This window comes from Macaca mulatta, chromosome 12 (assembly GCF_049350105.2).
Source record: "Macaca mulatta isolate MMU2019108-1 chromosome 12, T2T-MMU8v2.0, whole genome shotgun sequence".
NCBI classification, from domain to species: Eukaryota; Metazoa; Chordata; class Mammalia; order Primates; family Cercopithecidae; genus Macaca; species Macaca mulatta.
Window position 1 is genome coordinate 137020525 of NC_133417.1, and position 19210 is coordinate 137039734.

At 41.4% G+C, this 19210-nt stretch overlaps 1 protein-coding gene and 1 non-coding gene across 3 annotated transcripts in view; one reads left to right on the plus strand and one right to left on the minus strand.

Annotated features, from left to right (window-relative positions):
• PDE6D (phosphodiesterase 6D) overlaps positions 1-19210 on the minus strand; it is a 55221-nt gene that overhangs the window by 27104 nt on the left and 8907 nt on the right.
• LOC114671576 (U6 spliceosomal RNA) lies at positions 4002-4111 on the plus strand. The gene has a single exon (XR_003721615.2). It is a non-coding gene; the product is annotated as a U6 spliceosomal RNA (small nuclear RNA).

Genomic DNA, 19210 nt, shown 5'->3' on the forward strand with positions numbered 1-19210 from the left:
AGGCCCAGAGACATATTATTATTATTTTTTTTTCTGAGACGGAGTCTTGCTCTGTCGCCCAGGCTGGAGTGCAATGGTGTGATCTTGGCTCACTGCAACCTCTGCCTCCTGGGTTCAAGAGACTCTCCTGCCTCAGCCTCCAGAGTAGCTGGGATTACAGGCATGCACCACCATGCCCAGCTAATTTTTGTGTTTTTAGTAGAAATGGGGTTTCACCATGTTGGCCCGGCTGGTCTCGAACTCTTGACCTTGTGATCCACTTGGCTCAGCCTCCCAAAGTGCTGGGATTTCAGGTGTGAGCCATTGTGCCCAGCCCGAGAAATATTCTTTAATTTTGTGTTTTCATATCTTATTTAAGAGTCAAGGTACTATCCTGACAGGCAGTATAGTATACACACATCGTCAGATAAATCAAGTCTAAAAATCTAATCCTTGGGTAGGTACAGTGGTTTATGCCTGTAATTCCAGCACTTTGGAAGGCCGAGGTGGAAGGATTGCTTGAGTCTCAGAGTTCCACAGCTGCACTGAGCTATGATAGTGCCACTGCCCACCAGTATGGGTGGCAGAGTGAGACCCTGTCTCTAAAAATAAAAAAAATTAAAAAATCTGGCTGGGCATGGTGGTTGATGCCTATCATTCCAGCACTTTGGGAGGCCAAGGAGGGTGAATTCCTTGAGCTCAGGAATTCAAGACCAGCCTGGACAACATGATGAAACTCCATCTCTACAAAAAACACAAAAATTAGCCTGGCATAGTAGCATGCGCTTGTAGTCCCAGTTACTTGGGAGGCTGAGGTGGGAGGACTGCTTGAGCCCAGGAGGCAAAGACTGAAGCCGAGAATGCACCACTGTACTCCAGCCTGGGCCACAGCATGAGACCCTGTCTCAAAAAAAAAAAAAAAAAAAAAAAAAATCTAGTCCTCAAATTTTGATATAATTTTAGGTTTAAAGTTTCTTAATTATTTTCCTCCATCTTTCCTGCAGAATAGTTACCAACTTCACAGTTGTTCTACACTTTTAAAAAAAGACTAGTTAAGTACAGTAGTGTAAAGACTTATTGATATTAAGTAATGATCATCACATAATTGGTATAAAAGAAAAAACAAAGGTCAAATTAATCTGGATTTGTATATGACCGTTTTAGATTATAAGAAAGCTGAATTGGACATTTCATTTGCCCAACATTTACTGAACACTTATGAGTGTTAGGCTCAGGGCCAGGATATACTATGATTAATAAGACACGGTTCCTGCACTGGTCCCTGGAGTTCTTCTCCAGGTAGGGAAACCACCAGGTAAAAGAATAATTGCAATGCAATATGAGAAGGACTATCTATAATGCAGGCTTGTACAAAGTACCATCTTCAGCTTGCGAAGGCCTTGTGAGATAAGATAAATATCAGTGTCTAAAACATGCTTCTGAAGCTGAATATCCACTCACTAACTTATATCATTTTTCAGCACTGTGCCACACCCAGGTGTCTCATCTCTTCCCGATTTGCATACCCAGACAAGATAGCCAAAGTCAATGGGGCCATAGTCTCAGGTTAAGGCACAAACTCAGATCAAACACTACTCAAAGGAACCTACATCCTTTAGGTACCAATAGGTACAACTTCTGAAGACTTTAGGTCATGACGTGCCTTGTAATCTTTCTTCTCAAGAATGCTAAGTTTAAAAGCTCAGTTAGAATTCAACTCTGTAAATAAAATATTAGGCCTAGGCCCGGTGTGGTGGCTCACACCTGTAATCCCAGCACTTTGGGAAGCTGAGGCGGGTGGATCACCTGAGGTCAGGAGTTTGAGACCAGCCTGACCAACATGGAGAAACCCCGTCTCTACTAAAAATACAAAATCAGCTGGTGGCGCATGCCTGTAATCCCAGCTACTCAGGAGGCTGAGGCAGGAGAACCACTTGAATCTGGGAGGCAGAGGTTGCAGTGAGCCGAGATCGTGCCATTGCACTCCAGCCTGGGCAACAAGAGCAAAACTCCATCTCAAAAAAAAACCAAAAAAAAAAACAAAAAAAAAACATATATAAAGCCTATTTCTCTGAAAATAAAACCTGTGCATTTCTGAAACTTTTATATACAGATTCTGGTAGAGAAATGTTTAAAAGAGGTAAAAATATGACGACAGAGCTTTTCTCCTGCAGAATAAGCCACTGTGTATCTTTATAAAAGTTCCCTAATTAAAGAACATCTCTCTTTCCTTTTCATCATAAAGAGACCATTAGCAAAATTACTCTCTTCCCCTATAATGCAAGCAGACTGGGGCAAGAACAGAACAGTTTTGGGGGCAGATCATTTCTTTTGTTGAAGTTGTTGGAGTGGTATTTATTCCCAAAGGTTTGGGAAAGAAGATATACTTGACTTTATTTGATTACAACATAGCTTGGCCATCATACACCACTGAGGTTTACAAGATGTTGCTCTAAGGATTTTCCAGCTTTCCATATCATAATGTACACATTAATGCAGAGGAAACTCAAACTGTAAAGATATACTGGTGTCTTGAAGTACAATTCCAACCAAATCAATGGTTCCTTTATTTATTAAAGACAGGGTCTCACTCTGTCGCCCAGGCTGGAGTGCAATGGCACAAATGAAGCTCACTGCAGCTTTGAACTCCTGGGTGCCAGCGATTCTTCCCACCTCAGCTTCTTGGGAAGCTAGGACCACGGGTGCAAACTACTACACCCAGCTTGTTTTTTTTTGTTTTGTTTTGTTTTTTTGAGAGACAGGGTCTCCCTCCGTTGTTCTAGGCTGATCTCTTATCTCCTGGCCTCAAGTGATCCACCTACCTTGGCCTCCCAAAGTGTTGAGATTATAGGCATGAGCCACCACACCTGGCCCTAAACCAAAGATTTAAAGAGAAAGTTTAGAAATATAATTCCAGCCACAGGTTGCAATCCAAACATCATTAAGAATTCCCTGTGGTGAAGCATCTTCTGAGAAAGTGAAGTCAAGCTTGTGTGTTAGGTTTAAGTGCTCAAAAAAAAAAAAAAAAAAAAAAAGATAGTATTCAATTTACTATTGTTGTAAAAGCCTTAGAGAAGGGCTGATCTAACCTCACTTCCAGATATCTTTTCTTTTTTTGAGACAGGGTCTCACTCCCATTGCCCAGGTTGGAGTACAGTGGTACGATCACAGCTCACTGCAACCTCAACTTCCTAGGCTCAGGTGATCCTCCCACCTCAGCCTCCTGAGTATGTGGGACTACAGATGTGCACCACCACACCTGGCTAATTTTTTATATATTTAGTAGAGACAGGGTTTCGCCATGTTGCCCAGGCTGGTTTTGAACTCCTGGGCTCAAGCAACTCGGCCTCCCAACAGACATCTCCTTTTAAACATGTCCCCTCCTGCGGACCAGGACAATTTCCAAACACTGAAAGTTTCAAGAATTAAACAATTTATTTTTTTTCTTTAGATGGAGTTTTGCTTTTGTTGCCCAGGCTCCTGGAGTACAAATGGCATGATCTAGGCTCACTGCAACCTCCGCCTCCCAGGTTCAAGCAATTCTCCTGCCTCAGCCTCCCCAGTAGGTGGCATTATGGGGGCGTGCGACCACGCCCAGCTAATTTTTGTATTTTTAGTAGAGACAGGGTTTCACCATCTTGGCCAGGCTAGTCTCGATCACCTGACCTCAGGTGATCTGCCCGCCTCAGCCTCCCAAAGTACTGGGGTTACAGGTGTGAGCCACTGCTCCTGGCTAAACAGTCAATTTCTTAAAAACCTCATATCAGTATGTAAATAAAATTAAGGTAAAAATTCAGTTATCCTGGGTCAGGATTCACTTTAAACAATATAAAAGCCTAATTAATAATGTTTAATGGTATGTTCATAATGTATTGATATGTGAACAGGAAGAATCTTTTTTAATTAAAAAGCAGTTTACAAAACATGTAAAATGTGATCACAGTTATTAAAAATTATATTTACACATATATTTCCTTTACCAAAGGAATGACTGTTATAGAAAGTTTGGAAAATAGAGGACAGTGCTTGCTTGGGCAGCACATACACTAAAATTGGAATGATACAGAGAAGATAAGCATGGCCCCTTAAAAAAAAGAAAACAAAGGACAAAACAGAAATAACTGTAATCTTATAACCCAGAGATTACTGGGTTTAATATTTTGATGTATATATTTCTAATTTTTTTTTTTTTTTTTTTTGAGACGGAGTCTCGCTCTGTCGCCCAGGCTGGAGTGCAGTAGCCGGATCTCAGCTCACTGCAGGCTCTGCCTCCTGGGTTTAGGCCATTCTCCTGCCTCCGCCTCCCAAATGGCTGGGACTACAGGCGCCCGCCACCTCGCCCGGCTAGTTTTTTGTACTTTTTAGTACAGACAGGGTTTCACCATGTTAGCCAGGATGGTCTCGATCTCCCGACCTCGTGATAAGCCAGTCTAGGCCTCCCAAAGTGCTGGGATTACAGGCTTGAGCCACCGTGCCCAGCCATATTTCTAATTTTTAATGCAAATATACTTCTCCCCAATAAATGTAACTGTAAAGGAGTTTTTTAGTTATTAGCTTTGCCTATCTACCTACCTACCTACCTGTCTGTCTGTCTAAAACGGCATCTTAGATAGACAGACAGATAGGTAGTTAGACGGTGCAGTAGTGCACATGGCTTACTGTAGCTTCAAACTGTTGGGTTCGAGGGATCCTCCTGGCTTGGCCCCCTGAGTAGCTAGGACTACAGGCACCCCCAGCTAATTTTTTTTTTTTGTAGAGACAAGGTCTCACTATGTTGCCTAGGCAGGTCTCAAATTCCTGGGCTCAAGTGATGCCCCTACCTTGGCCTCCCAAAGTGCTGGGATTATAGGCACGAGCCACTGCATCTGGCCACATCAACTTATATATACCTTGTATTCTAAGAAGCTAGGGCAAATTATAAGAATCACATACAATAGTGGTTCTCAGCCTTGGCTGACTATCAGAATCACTTGGGGGGAACTTCTAAAACTCCTGATTCCCGGACCTGACCTTTCAGACCAATTAGAATCTCTGGAGATGGAACCCAGGCATCACTATTTTTCAGAGTTCCCCAAGTGATTCCACTGAAGCCAGGGTGGAGAACCACTACTTGACAAAGTGTCCCCTAATCCCTGACCCTTGAGCAAAAGGTGATTTACAACAGGGATTTCTTAAATTTTTATTTGCATACCAATCATCTGGAGATCTTGTTAAAACACAGATTCTGGTTCAGTAGGTTGGGTTGGGACCTGAGATTCTGCATTTCTAACCAGCTCCCAGATGGTGGCAATGCTACTGCCCCAGGGACCATCCTTTGAGTAGTTTTAGGCTACTAGAAAAGAAAACTCTCATAAAGAGTGAAAAGAAAAAAAATTATAGCCACTAAAGCCCATACTCTACACAAGCACACAGGGAGGGGTGGTCCACAATAGATGAACAGAGGGTTAAGGCTGGGAATTAAAAGATGTTTCTAGGCCAGGCATGGTGGCTCATGCTTGTAGTCCCAGCACTTTGGGAGGCTGAGGCAGGAAGACTGCTTGAGGCCAGGAGTTCGAGACCAGCCTGGGTAACATAGGGAGACCTCATCTCTATTAAAAAAAATAAAAATAAAAAAAATTAGCTGCGCATGATGGTGCATGCCTGTAGTCCCAGCTACTTGGGAAACTGAGGTGGGAGGATTGCATGAGCCCAGTTGTCAAGGCTGCAGTGAGCTGGGTTCATGCCACTGCATTCCAGCCTAGGCGACACAGTGAGACCCTGTCTCAAAATGAAAAAAAAAAAAAAAAAGCAATTTTAAAGGGAAAAAAAGGGAAAAAGATATTTCTAGGAAATAAGATTTTGGAGATTGGAAAGGTTTGGAACAACACATTTTTTAGGGGGAAAAACAGCCATTGGAGCTTATGTATTCGTGTGTACAAAGGAAAGCAAGCAAACATGGGGGAGAAGAGGAGTAGGCAGTGAGAGAAAAAGATCAAATGTCTAAAAAATTGTTATGGAAAAAATAAACCCTTGGCTACAGTGCTGGAAAGGGATAGAGAAGCACTATAAAGGGATCTGTGGAATCTACTTCTCTGCCAAAAACATGTTTGGGAAGCAGAAAAGCTAATAAACTGAAGTTGGTGTAGATTAATAACCAACTTCCATCAACTCCCTCCTGGGGACATGAAGAGACCCCAGGAGTATAAGTCTCCCCTGGCAGTGCTTTAGGAACTAACAACAAACAGTGAATTACTGCCCAAATGCTTCTCTTTGTAAGCAATGAGAATGGCAAGAAGCTCAAACATGGCATCCCTTTGCAGATTCTTGGCAATATCCTTCTGGGAATTTCTAAACTTACAGGCAGGCTAGAGATATAGCCCCCAAAACAGGGGAAAAAAGTGTTTTTCTCCTGAGGGCCTTCACGTAGAAATGAGAAATGTTTAGTATTTCTTAGAACAATAAGGTAAACATTTAATGTAAAGATATTCATAAGTCACTACCAGACTTTCATACCTTCAAAATAATTTCTAAGAACAATAAAACAGGAAAACCTTCATGTAAATTAGCTGGAGCAATTATTTGAATCAGCTGGTATACTTTATCAGCTAGTCCTTATCAAAGGGGTCACATCCAAGTAAATTTCTGTTTAAATCAATACAAGAAAGTAAGGGAAAGACTTTACCAAGATATGGAAAGAATTCTGTTGTCACATGATTTGTGTTACACATCACTTAGGTATACGAAACTCTGGCAGAAATGTATGCAGTCTTCACATTCAGTATCTATTTACTGTACAATGATGATGGCTAAGATGTACTGAGTACTAGATACTGTCCTAATAATTTAGATATTATTCACGTATAAATTAATCCACATAACCCTATGAAATAGGCATTATTATTATAGCTCTTACATGGATGAGGAATCTGTGGTTTGAGGATGGTAAGTTTTTGCTTCATTTCATTGCTCAAAGGTCACAAAGCCAATAAGTGGTCAAGTTGGTTTTTGACTGCCTGATTCTAACATCCATGATTTTTAACTTTATATGACACCTCCAACTATCCTGCATAACCAATTTGTACCAGGGAGAGACTGAGGGATATAAGATGAATAAGTCATGATCCCTACACTTATGGTACAAGACAAGTAGTTCCTCTAGGACATGAGATTAGAAAGGCATTTCCAAATGCTCCAGGATACAAGATGCCAGATCAGATTATGCTGCTAGTGTATTCCACAGGTCAAAACCCCTATACTTTTGGGGCCCTTGATTTTTAAACTTTTTAATATACCCTTAGTGGTTAAAAGGCATATTTATAAAAAGGACATGCTGCAAGCCTACTGACACTATTTTCTAGCTCAGGCAAGTTTTCCAGAAATTACTGAACCACATCAATTTATATAATAAAGGGGATAAAGCTATAACAATGTCCAGCTAATGGATCTAATATCAGTTGAGAGAATGATCTCTTCCATATTCAAGTGATAGAGTGTTGCCTGATAACTTGGTCCATGAATACATTAGAATGGAGACAGAAATGAGTCTAAGACTAAGGTTGTGGTCTCTCTTCTGAGACCATTTCTATAAAATCTCCAAAGGCTAAAGGGAAATCACATTCATTGTATTAGCCCAACAACGGCTATAAATCAATACTTCTTAACCTATGGTTCATAATCAATGCAGACAGATAAAGTCTTAACTATTTTGCATTTCTCAGGGCTAGCTTTCTAACAGTCTTGTTTAACTTAACTGCAGACAGTATAAGGCCAGGGCAAAGGTGAACAATATTTCCAGCCTTATCTGGCATTTAGCTATATTCATAGTTTAAAGGTAGTCCTCAAAGAAAGAAGAGGCGGGGTAAAAGAGCTAATATTTGAGTACCCACTTTCAATATATATGTCACGTGCTGTGCTAACAGCCCCTCTTTTTTATTTTTCAATCTTATTTAATACTCATACCCACATAAAATAGTGGTGCTCCCAGCAGTCAAGTATCTTTCTCAGGAATTCACAGCTGCTAAATAATATAGCTAACATTCAGGCAGAGGTCTGTTCACACTACATACCCTTGGGAACAGAAAGGCTCCAGGGAACTGCAGAGTCCTGGGTGCCTTTGTGACGACATTCTTCCAGGGCTAGAAGAGCTGAGAGAACTGATGAGAGTGTGAAAAAGACAAGCAGACTCCCTCAAACATACCATGGAAATGGCCCTTTTGCCCTTCCTAACAATGTTCTCTTGGGGATATGCTTAGTAGAGAAGGAAGATGATGTATTGAGTTATTGACTTTGTACTGATCCACATTGAAAACAAAATTCCATTTACAACAAAACTTCCCTGTTGTAACTTGCACTTAAATATTGTGAGCTTGTCGGGCGCGGTGGCTCAAGCCTGTAATCCCAGCACTTTGGGAGGCCGAGGCAGGTGGATCACGAGGTCAGGAGATCGAGACCATCCTGGCTAACATGGTGAAACCCCGTCTCTACTAAAAATACAAAAAAAAAAAAAAACTAGCCGGGTGTGGTGGCGGGCGCCTGTTGTCCCAGCTACTCGGAGGCTGAGGCGGGAGAATGGCGTGAACCCGGGAGGCGAAGCTTGCAGTGAGCCGAGATCGCACCACTGCACTCCAGCCTGGGCGACACAGCGAGACTCCGTCTCAAAAAAAAAAAAAAAAGTTGTGAGCTTAAATATTTCAAAATAATGATCTCCATTGAGTATAGCTATATGTGTGGCTATTAAAAAGTAGACCTCCTCTTTTCTATTCCTTGAATGAAACTATGATATATATTTTTTAATCTGAAGCAGACTCAAGGACTAACTTTTTTTTTTTTCCTTTTTAGACACAGTCTTGCTCTGTTGCCCAGGCTGGAGTGCAATAGTGTAATCTCAGCTCACTGCAACCTCTGCCTCCTGGGTTCAAGTGATTCTCCTGCCTCAGCCTCCCGAATAGCTGGGATTACAGGTGGGCACCACCATGCCCAGCTAATTTTTGTATTTTTAGTAGGGACAAGGTTTCACCCTGTTGGCCAGGCTGGTCTCGAACTCCTGACCTCAAGTGATTCACCTGCCTTGGCCTCTCAAAGTGCCGGGATTACAGGTGTGAGCCACTGCGCCTCGCCTAACAATTTGGTTTTAAGAACTGAAGACTTGTAGTGTTGTAAGCAACCCAAACTTATCTTAATGGACACAGAAGGCTTGTTTCAAAGTTTTTCATAAAAATATTTCTTACCCTATTCAGCTAATCTTCTGAGAGGACACAGAGGAAACAAGAAAATCTCAGACAGAGATCTTAGGTGCAGTGGCTCACACCTGTAATCCCAGCACTTTGGGAGGCCAAGCTAGGAGGATCACCTGAGCCCAGGAGTTCAAGACCAGACTGCGAAACGTAGTGAGACCTCATCTCTACTAAAAAAAAAAAAAAAAAGAAGAAAAAAGAAAATCGCAGGCAGAGAAAGCATTTGGCGGTATGGTCCGTACCGCAACATGGAAAAATGCACTGGTTCTAAGAGCAGTTGTCAATATTTGAAATTAATCCTAGCTGACTATAGATCTGCTCATGAGAGCTAGTTTAAATAAATAGGTTGACATCTTTGTGCAGTCATTTAGAGCAAGTTTTACATATTCAGCATGATCAAAACTATATTTTGCATAAATTCAGACAGGGGATTTATTAGTATTTATCTGTCTTGCTAGGGAGCCAAAGGAACAGTATTCACAGTGAATGATGACAAAAAGTTTGTTTTATGTGGAGGACAGCATTATTGCAGTAATCTTGAGTTTCTCACTTAATCATTTCCCTACAACTCTCCAAAGAGAGCTTCTATTCTCCTTTTTTCCTTGCCTACTACTATAACCATTCCAATTGTCTCATTCACGTATTTATTGCACAAACATGTATTGAGGTACTGTGTATCGGGTGCAAATATTGGGGATTCCACAGCTGTACCACTCAGAATGTGGCCCACAGACTGGTCCTGGTCTGTAAATCCATTTGCTACCAGCCTGTGACACGTGTTTAAAGTTTTTAGTAACAATACAGCAGAATAATTTATTTGTTGATTTCAATAATAATTTTTAAAAACTTTTATGTCATTTTTTAAAACCTTTTTTTTTTTTTTTTTTTTTTAGAGACAGGGTCTCACTCTGTTGCCTAGGCTGGGGTGCAGTGATGTGATCACAGCTCACTGTAACCCCATACTCCTGGGCTCAAATGATCTTCCTGCTTCAGCCTCCTGAGTAGCTGGGACTACAGGCATGTGCCACCATGCCTGGATAATTTTTAATTTTTTTTTTTTTTTTTTGGTTGAGACAGAGTCTGTGTTGCTCAGGCTGGTCCTGAATTCCTGGGCTCAAGTGATCCTCCCACTTTGGCCTCCCAAAGTGCTGGGATTACAAGCTTGAGCCACACAGGCCTGGTTTTATGTTATTTTTCTAATAATGAATCTCACTATATTTTACCAAAATATTGGTCTATGAAGGATTAGAAGTAAAAACCCAATTCTTTGCCAGCTATAGTTTAAGCATCATTGTTCTAGGAAACAGGAAGAGTAAGATAAGACTTTTGCTCTTGACAAGGTCTTAGTCTTGTGTGAGTGTTCAATAAAAAGTCTTGCCAGGTGTAGTGGCTCAAGCTTGTAATCCCAGCACTTTAGGAGGCCAAGGTAGGAGGATCGCTTGAACCCAGGAGTTTGATACCAGCCTGGGCAATATAGTGAGACTGTGTCTCAACAACAACAACAAAAATTAGCTACATGTGGTGGTGTGTGCCTTTAATCCCAGCTACTTGGGAGGCTGAGGGCAAGACTGTGCCACCGCACTACAGCCTGTGCAACAGAGTGAGACCCTGCCTCCAACAACAAAAACTCTTTCCATCCCCATACACATTTTTGAGGAACACAGGAAGTTTAGGCTTTGTAAATAGGTCTGGGGAATATTACTTTTTTTCTAATGAGCTATTAATAGGTTAAAAGGACAACAGAGAAGGGTGAGATAAGAAAGGCTGTCAACAGAAAGGATAGTTTAATAAAGAACAGGAAATCAACCGGCAACCAGGAGGCCAGCAGGTATAACAAATTGCTATATGCCTCAGGTGAAGAAGTCAAGAGGGCAAATCAAGGCTTACTGGAGGAAGACACTGAGTCCAGTCTCTGCCATACATTCCATTCTCCAAAGTGTTGTTTGTTATAGCATCACCTCCTATGGCCACTTGTTTATACCTGTGTCATAGTACTTTTTGGAGAGTACCATGAATATATTAGTTTGCAAGTCAAATTCTACAAGTTGCAAGTCAAATAAATATATTATTTATCTTTCTCTTCTCAGTGCTCAGCATGTAACTGGCACTCAAATATGTGTTGAACCACACTAAGCAATAGAGGGCAAGTTCATAAGAATTCTCTTCAGGCTGAGCAACCAGAAGAGATGCTTTAAGGGTCTAGTAGACTGCAGAAAGGGCAATTTAGGCTGGGGCGCAGTGGCAGATGCCTGTAACACCAACACTTTGGGAGGCCAAAGCAGGAAGACTGCTTGAGCCCAGGAATCCAAGAGCAGCCTGGGCAACATAGTGAGATTCCATCTCTACCAAAGGAAAAAAAGAAAAAAGAAAAGACAAATTAGCCATAATTTGTGGTGCGTGGCTGTAGTCCAGACACGCACCACCAATTAGTGGTGCGTGTCTGTAGTCCCAGCTACTCGGAAAGCTGAGGCAGGAGGACTGCTTGAGCCCAGGATTTCAAGGCTGCAGTGAGCCATGATCTTACCACCGCACTTCAGCCTGGGTGGCAAAGCAAGATCCTATCTCCAAAAGAAAAAAAAAAAAAAAAAAAAAAAAGTGGGAGGGGGGCAACTACTTAAACCTGCAACTCAGAAAGAAAAAAAAAAAGCAAAACCAACCCACCAACCAACCAAAAAACCTCCACTCTCCCTAAGGAGAACAACTAAGTCAGTCAGCTGAATTGCAAGTAACAATATATTAGAATTTAAAAACCCATTCTGCATTAAGTTTGAATTCATGACTTGACAGAGTACTCATAAATTATATATGGGCATGTGGCTCTGAGTAATTTCAAGGTAAGTATATTTTTCAGACAAAATGGCTGACTAAGCATATAATGATATATGCTAATGTCTACTATGGCAGACCAGAGCAATATGAGGCAAAGCTTCAAAATCAAGGTCACAGGCATAAAGAAAAACCTCTCCCTTCTCATTACTTTGGGGTGGAAGCAGCTGCAATGACTAGCAGTAAACAAACGGAGTTTCTATTTGGTGGTATCCTGAGCATTTTCATTACAGGGCTGTCTGTCTTTACTCTGTTTTCATAGTTTTTGGTTGTGGCTTTTTTCTTCCTGTTCTCTATCTTTTCACACTCTGCCTTTATGATCTCTCCCTTCTCAAACTCTCTCCTCCTTGTTTCCTTTCTGAACTCATTTCCTTCTCTTACTCCCACTTTCTTCATTAATTCTTAAATACCACTTAGTCAGAGCCCTCTTATGCTTCTGCCTTAGTGTTGGTTATACAGAGCATTCTGCCTTTAGTACCTTCTTAATGACCAATTCTAATTCACGGCCATTTAAATGCATTTCTCCACCCAATAATTTCCCAGTGATTTTCCCATTTATGGGGGATAAGGTGAGAAAATATAAATGGATCTCTGAGAACCCAGGTTTCAGTATCCTTGAAACATAATATGCAGCATTGTAATCAGTGGTGGTATCCCTGTGAAATAATACTCTTGTGCTGGCAAAGTTACTGTGCTTGGAAAGTATACCATCAAAATTCAAACTGGCCTGGGAAACAGTGGAGGCAAGTAATTTAGTAATGAGAAAAAGATCAGTATTATGAAACACAACACAGTCTTCTCCCTAGCAAAGTCAAACAATAAAACAAACCTCTCTTTTAGTCAGCCCATTATCCTACTGACAGGTACAGTTATGTGCCTGGAACTGGTCAGAAGCAAGCTAGAAGAGACATATCCAAAGAGATTCTTAGAGGTCCCTTTGCACTTTTATTTGCTTCCCAGCACCTCCTGATTGAAGAAGAGATAATACAAGGCCTTTTCCCAAGGGCATGTTCTCAAAAGGGCCACTGTTTCTTTCAGGTTATTTGGAGGCACAGGGATATTGCCTTGAATCCTATCAAAATCTACATCCAGAGACGCCTGAATTTCACCCAGTTTTTAAAAAATGCTATAGTATTGGGAAGAAACTCAACTCCTTCAAATTATAACCCTTAAAAAAATAAAAGCTGGCTGGACAGGGTGGCTCATGCCTGTAATCCCAGCACTTTGGAAGGCCGAGAAGGGCAGATCACCTGAGGTCAGGAGTTTGAGACCAGTTTGGCCAACTGAAACACTGTCTCTACTAAAAATACAAAAATCAGTTGGGCGTGGTAGCACACACCTGTGATCCTAGCTACTCGGGAGGCTGCGGCAGGAGATTGCTGGAATCCGGGAGGTGGAGGTTGCAGGGAGCCGAGATCACGCCACTGCACTACTCCAGCCTGGGCAACAGAGCAAGACTCCGTCTCAAAAAAAAAAAAAAAAAAAAAAAAAGCAAAGTCAAAGATGATTTTGGTTTTCCAGCTAATAAGTGTCATCTGGGGGGTTTCTTCTGTTGTCACTCCAAGAGCCACAATTAATTCCCAGAATTATGAAAAAGGGCTTTCAGGTATCTAAGCTGAAGTAAAAAACAATCACTAAGGCTCTGACTTTTCTGATATCCTGAAACATGAAATCTATAAATTTACAAAACAGATTGCAATGCTAAACCTTAAAGCAAAGGTAAATAATGATTGTAATAATGTAATAGCAAGCATAGTGAATTTGAAGAGCTATGGTTTTTAAATTGAGTTGGCATGTATTATTTCATTCAAATTTCATAACATCTCCATCAAACAGCATGCATTATCCTTGCTTTTTTTTTTGAGACGGAGTCTCACTCTGTCGCCTAGGCTGGAGTGCAGTGATGCGATCTCGGCTCACTGCAAGCTCCACCTCCCAGGTTCACGCCATTCTCTTGCCTCAGCCTCCTGAGTAGCTGGGACTACAGGCGCCCGCCACCATGCTCGGCTAATTTTTTGTATTTTTAGTAGAGACGGGGTTTCACCGTGTTAGCCAGGATGGTTTCCATCTCCTGACCTCATGATCCATCCTACTTGGCCTCCCAAAGTGCTGGGATTATGGCGTGAGCCACGGCGCCTGGCTGCATTATCCTTGTTTTACAGCTATTAAGTGACTTGTACAAAGTTAGATGGCTTAAATAAGTGATTTCCATTATGTAATGAATTCTATCTACCCACTCAAGCTGCTCCCCTAATATCTGCTTTCTTAGGTCACCAGATTTCTTGAAAGAGTAATCTATTCTTGCTGACTTTATTTCCTCATATATTTTATTCATTTTCCAATCTTGAAAGATTATACTTTTGTTTCTTTATTCTTTTTTTTTTTTTTCCAGACAGGGTCTTGCTCTGTGGCCCAGGATGGAGTGCAGTAGCCAGTGGCACAATCTTGGCTCACTGCAACCTCTGCCTCCTGGGCTCAAACGATACTCCTACCCCAGCCTCCCGAGTAGGTGGGACTACAGGCACATGCTAGCATGCCTGGCTAATTTTTGTATTTTTGGTAGAGACAGGGTTTCACTATGTTGCCCAGGCTGGTCTCAAACTCCTGAGCTCAAGGGATCCATACACCTTAGCCTCCCAAAGTGTTGGGATTACAGGTGTGAGCCACTGTACCCTGCCACTATCTATTATTGTTTTCACAATGACCTATAAGGTATCATAGGACTCTCAGCTGATTCTTAAATATCATTAATGAATAAAATTTTGATGAATTCCAAGGATTTGTTTGGTCCTTATCCTTCCTTATTCCTGACTCCAACTCACTCTTGAAATACTTTCCTTCCTCTTTGTTACTCCGTACTATCATAAAGATTAAACTAGGCACCACCTCATCTTTTAAGATCCTATTCAAGTGATAATCCTTTGTTGTTGTTGTTGTTGTTGAGATGGAGTCTCCCTCTGTCGTACACGCTGGAGTGCGGTGGCATGATCTCGGCTCACTGCAACCTCCACCTGGGTTCAAGCGATTTTCCTGCCTCAGCCTCTCGAGTAGCTTGGATTACAAGCGTGCAACACCACACCCAGATAATTTTTGTATTTTTAGTAGAGACACGGTTTCACCATTTTGGCCAGGCTGGTTTCCAACTCCTGACTTCAAGTGATCCGCCCGCCTCGGCCTCCCAAAGTTCTGGGATTACGGGCATGAGCCACTGCGCCCAACCTCAAGTGATAATTCTTGAAGTCTTCCACAACACCCCTAGTAGTAGTCATCCTTTCTCTGAGTTTCCACAGCACTTGATACTACTAGGCACTTCACACATTGTATTCTGATTGTTATGGTCTCTTTCTCTCTCCCTTATATAAGTTATTTGGTCATGGAAACTGGTTTATCATTTTCTTTTTTTGAGACGGAGTTTCACTTTTGTTGCCCAGGCTAGAGTGCAATGGCATGATCTCAGCTCACTGCAACCTCTTCCTCCCGGGTTTAAGCGATTCTGTCTCAGCCTCCCGAGTAGCTGGGATTACAGGCACATGCTACCATGCCCGGCTCATTTTTGTATTTTTAGTGGTGACAGGGTTTCATCCTATTGGTCAGGCTGGTCTCCAACTCCTGACCTCAGGTGATCCACCCGCCTTGGCCTCCCAAAATGCTGGGATTACAGGCGTAAGCCACTGCGCCTGGCCTGGTTTATTATTTTCTATCTCTTTGGTTTAGCAGATGATATACCACGTACAGATTCTGTTAACAAATGTCTGAATGAATGGCAAGTGGCAGCACTATGACCAGAACGCAGCTCTTCTGGTTCCCTTGTCTTTGCTTCTTAGGCAGAAGATGGCTCAAAAGAAATGAAGGCTTACAGTTACATTTCTCACTTCCTATTTCATGAAAATGCTGAATCTCAGATTTAGTCCCTTTTTCTTAATCTTTATCAGTGACCTGGTGAAGAACTATACTTTTCACAAAGAGTAGTCACGTAGGTAGCAGTGCCACACATGGCATAGTTATGACTATCCTACAATTTGCTCTCTTTCACACACGCACACACACATATATATATACACACAGATACATACATATATACACACACAGATATGTATATATAGACATACACACACACATATATATAGTTTGTAGAGATGGGGTCTTGCTCCGTTGCCCAGGCTGGAATGAAGAGACACAATAATAGCTCACTGTAGCCTCAAATTCCTGAGCTCAAGTGGTCCTCCTGCCTCAGCCTCCTGAATAGCTGGGACCACAGATGGGACCACATTTTTTAACAGAGAATCACAGAAAAGGAAATGGTCTGTTAGATTCTTATCTCAATCCACAAATACTTAATGGACCTTTTAAATAAACCCCAAATGCATAATAACACTCTGTAACAGGAATCCTCGAGTTGGTTCTATAAGCTACCCACAATATACTTTCACCTGATATTTTTCACAGATGTTTAAGGAAAAGGTTTCAGGATGAAACTGAAATAAGCTGGTCACAAGGTAGCCTTGTGTATTCTGAACAATGCCAGGAAATGTTTGCTTATCCATGTTAGTATCCAAGACTTTTTCACTTTTTTTTTTTCTATTAACGAGATTATCTGAATTGCTCATCTGAAAACAACTTCACCATGGGATAAATTTTGTGTTACTTTATGGGATAAAACTATATGGACACAATCTTGTGCTTATCAGACTTGAGTAACAACCTCCTATGCTTGATCATCACTGAAGTTGCTAATCAGACCCCTATGAGTAGCCATCTCTTGACTACAGAGGCCGATGTTTAAGAGGACTGTGCTTAAGATGAAAAAAATATGAAAACAAGAATATATCCACCTGCTGCTTAAGTATTTTCTGGAAAATGTATTTTTTTCCTCTGGTAACTCTTAATTGTTAAAAAATTCATTATCTTGGGCTTAACCCTGGCCCCTGTGTCTGGTGAATTGAGGGAAAAAAATAATATAGGGGACATGACCACATTAGAAGAGGATAATTTTCAACTGAAAAATAAATGTGGCTGTGACTTAAACACTGAGAAAAGGGCTGGGCATGGTGGCTTATGCCTGTTAATTCCAGCACTTTGGGAGGCCAAGGCAGTCAGATCACTTAAGCCCAAGAGTTCAAGACCAGCCTGGGCAACATGGCAAAATCTGGTCTCTAAAAAAATAACAAAAATTGGCTGGGCGTGGTGGCTCACTCCTGTAATCCCAGCACTTTGAAAAGCCGAGATGGGTGGATTGCCTGAGGTCAGGAGTTCGAGACCAGTCTGGCCAACATGGTGAAACCCCATCTCTACTAAAAATACAAAAATTAGCCGGGTGTGGTGGCAGGTGCCTGTAATCCCAGGTACTCAGGAGGCTGAGGCAGGAGAATTGCTTGAACCTGGGAGGCGGAGGTTGCAGTGAGTTGAGATCGCGCCATTGCATTCCAGCCCGGGTGACAAGAGCGAGACTTTGTTTCAAAAAAAAAAAAAAACCCACAAAAATTAGCCAGGCATGATAGTGTGCGCCTGTAGTCCCAGTTATCTGAGAGGCTGAGGTGGGAGGATCACTTGAGCCTAGGAGGTTAAAGCTGCAGTGAGCTGAGAAATTTTTTTTTTTTTGCACAACTTCTGCCTCCTGGGTTCAAGTGATTCTTGTGCCTCAGCCTCCCAAATAGCTTCTGTGGGGTTTGCCATGTTGGCCAGGCTGGTCTTGAACTCCTGACCTCAAGTGATCTGCCCACCTAGGCCTCCCAAAGTGCTGGGATTACAGGCATAAGACACCTCACTCAGCCAAGCTGAGAAAAATTTAAAACTCAAAATTAATAATACAACAACAAAAGAATAAATTCTCCAGAGAGGCACCATGGTATACTGTAGAAAAGATGGACTTTTAAAAGACAAAACAAGGCTTAAATTAAGGTTCTGCCTTCATTTAAGTCACTGCCTCATCGATCCTCAATTCCTTAATCTATAAAGTGAGGCTACCAATGAATAGGGTTGTTGTGATAACGCAGTAATATATCAAAGTTCTTTAAAAACCGAAAAGCAGTATAGAATTATGAGATATTACTAGACCACCCCCTTGCTTCTTGTGGCTATATTTACAGTGTTAATTTATATTAGAGCTATTCAGGTTTCATTCTCTAAATGTTATCTAAATTCAAAGGCAATAATTGCTCTCCTTGATTCTGAATCAGTTGTATCCACAATGCACTAAACCAAACACTTCAATACTGAGTGTCTAAGAGTTGTGTCAAAAACAAAAAAGAAATAATCAGGTAACAAAAAAACGTTTTGCCTATTTTAGGTGTAGAACACATCTCAATATAAACATTTGTTGAAAAGAGTACTTGTAAAGTAAGAGAGGCTGTCACCAAATCAAAGAATTGTAGTGCTGGAAAACGATTTGAGTATTTCTGGAGATCATCTACCGTAATACACATTTGATACATACAAAATTTCCCTCTGCAACACTCGACAGACAGGCATCCATCTGCTGCTTAAAACACTTTCTGGAAAATATCTTTTTTCAGGTAACTCTACTAATTGTTAAAAACTGGCCTAAACTCTGTCACCTGTAATTTCTACCCTCCAAATCTTGTACTTCCTCTGAGAGCTACACAGCAACATTTAATTCTTCAAGAACAGTTTTTTTTTTGTTTTTGTTTTTTTTTTTTTAACTTTAGAAGAGAACACTCATGTCCCTTGTCCAACTCTTTTCATCTTTAGGCTAAACTTCCTTCAGTTCCCCCATTATTGAATGTATGGCATGTTTCAAGTGGCCCTCCTTTGCACCAGCTCCACTTTTCCCTGCCTCCCTTTGCTATAGACTAAACAAGCTCCCATGTGTCCTACAGTGAGACCATCACCTTCTTTGCCATAAACAGTGTGCTTTAATCCAATCCATTGAAATCTTTGTGGATACTGGACTGTAAGAAAATATATTTGCTTTTCTTCCCAGCTCCAAAATTATAAGCAGGTCAAAAGCAAGAAAGAATGCTGCTCTCAAAACTTTGACAATTTGAGTTTTACGCATTCAAGCAATTATTAGAATAGGCTGCTGGAGAAGATGGCCTTTAAAATTCCTTCTTATGATGCTAGGCTTTAGCTCAGGAATAGGGAGGGATAGATCTATAAGTCAAATCCTCTCATAACATGAGGATTTGTGGATGCAGAATGCTGACAAGTGAGGCCTGGGAGGCAAAACTGAGGTC